Source organism: Dendrobium catenatum, unplaced genomic scaffold (genome assembly GCF_001605985.2).
Source record: "Dendrobium catenatum unplaced genomic scaffold, ASM160598v2 fragScaff_scaffold_447, whole genome shotgun sequence".
In the NCBI taxonomy this organism is placed as follows: domain Eukaryota; kingdom Viridiplantae; phylum Streptophyta; class Magnoliopsida; order Asparagales; family Orchidaceae; genus Dendrobium; species Dendrobium catenatum.
This window is the reverse complement of record NW_021318909.1, coordinates 516,614-518,771: the sequence shown is the minus strand read 5'-3', so window position 1 is coordinate 518,771 and position 2,158 is coordinate 516,614. Positions and strand designations below refer to the sequence as shown.

General features: G+C 32.6%; 1 non-coding gene across 1 annotated transcript; it reads right to left on the bottom strand.

The window, feature by feature from the left end:
* Positions 1–598: 598 nt before the first annotated feature.
* Positions 599–699, bottom strand: LOC114579510. Its single transcript, XR_003700534.1, has one exon. It is a non-coding gene; the product is annotated as a U6 spliceosomal RNA (small nuclear RNA).
* Positions 700–2,158: the final 1,459 nt, after the last annotated feature.

Genomic DNA, 2,158 nt, shown 5'->3' with positions numbered 1-2,158 from the left:
AACAAGCTATATCAAGTAAATTTTAATAACTAAGATAAAATTCACTTATCAAGTACACCGCAAATTTAGGCTTTGTTACTGTTTTCTATGGCAGTTGTTTAGTACAATTTTTTTTTTCAAAAAAATAAAAATAAAATGTTATTTTATAAAGCAATACGAAAGCTATCCCAAATGAAATCCTAGACTTCTTTTGAAATTGTTTTTTTACTGTTTTGCTTTTCATACAACTATAATTTATGGTTGGCTAGAACTTAGTTGCTCATTTCAAAAAAAATTTTGAGCTACGAAGCTGCTTTATATCTCTACTTTAAAAAGAAGCTATTTTCCCTAACAACATTTACAAAATAGCCACAACAATTCCAAATGAGCCATTCATATTATGCTTGTCTTCAAACAAAAAAAAAAAAAAAGAGATGAGACATCAAATTAAAACACAAACTAAAAATAGAAAAGATGAAAATTATATTTTAGAATAAATTTTTTATCTCTAAGAACCCTCATGAATCACGCATTAGTTATATCTTTCTAATGACTTTAAACATTTTGTTATTTAAAATCTATATATAAAGTCCCTCTTGATTACTTACGGCATTATTCAAGCAATATAAGAAATCATTTTATGCATGTCACCTTTGGGCAGGGCCATGCTAATCTTCTTTGTATCGTTCCAATACAAAAAATCAATGAGACTTAGCTCAATCCCTCCCCCCAATATAATTACCTAAATTAAGTTGTGGAAATCCTACATTTGCTAAATACCTAAAGTTGTGGACATCCTACAAATGCTCAAAACTTCTGCCTTCCTCTCTTCCTTGAGCTTTAGAGAAGCTACAATTACCTATTTGTCAATAAATTTGATCTTTCCTGTGTTTTTCTCCATCTTTTATGCATAAATTCTTACAAGTTTATTATTAAATTAATAATTGCTTTCTATCTTGACGTGTAAAACTGAAATCAAAAGCCACTCAAGTTCCATTGAAAACTACATCGCAAATAACTTTAAAGAACAAGCAATCAATCCAATGATGAGGTCGAAGCCGAAGACAACAGAAACTGAAAAACTGCTTTAGAAGAACTCAACTAAGATAAAATGCATAGCGTAGAGCAGAAGTTTTATTTCTTGCCAACCCTTCTCACTAGAACAGTGAAGCTTTTATAGAGAAGCATAGCCTATACCTGGAATCATACGGTTATAACAGACTGGTACTGGAGAATGTGAGCATTACCTCTGCACCACCGGACCGCCTTTTGTAATATTTTTCTGAATTTCTGCTTTTATATCTTAACAGAGTAAGGAAAACAATATTGAAGATCAAGAAAGAAGTGTTGTAGCTCTGATTTTTATTCATCTGTTATTACATGTATAGGATAGGTATTTATAGAAGGTGTTAAGAATGCTCTAGAAGTACATTTGTAATCATATGATTGGTCAAGATGATGAGCTGTCCATAGCTGAAGGTATACATGCATTGCTGTGATTGGCTAATGCTGATGCAGTCTTGCTGTACTGACAGTTATTTCAGGTAATACTATTACTTCCCCTCAAGCTGATGGTCCGGAGCTGACCGTAAGCTTGTCCCTTAGAAACTGAAATTTGATGGTAGAAAGAGGTTTGGTCAGGATATCTGTAAATCGATCTTGTGTAGTAATCTGAACAATGCGAATAGTTTTAGATTGAATATGATCCCAAATGAAATGTTGATCAATTTCAATGTATTTTGTTCTTGAATGGAAAAGGGTATTGTTTCTCAAAGATATAGCCGATGTGTTGTCACACTACAAATCCGTTGAAGTTGTAAGATTAATTTTTAAATCCTGCATCAATTTTCTTAACCATGTAATTTTAGTTGTTGCCACCGCCAGAGCTCGGTATTCTGCTTCAGTTGAAGAACGCGCAATAGTTTGTTGCTTCTTTACACTCCATGAACGAAGTGTGTTGCCTAGAAAAATGCAATGCCCTATTGTAGATTTCCGAGTTTGTTTCTCACTTTCCCAATATACATCTAAATATGAGTAATGCTCAAGTTGTCCTTGTGTAACAGAAAGACCATAGTTTATTGTTCCTTTGATGTATCTTAGTAGCTTCTTTAGTATGTATATATGATATGAAGAATGATTGTGCATGTATTGACAAAGAACGTTGACAGTGTAAGCAATG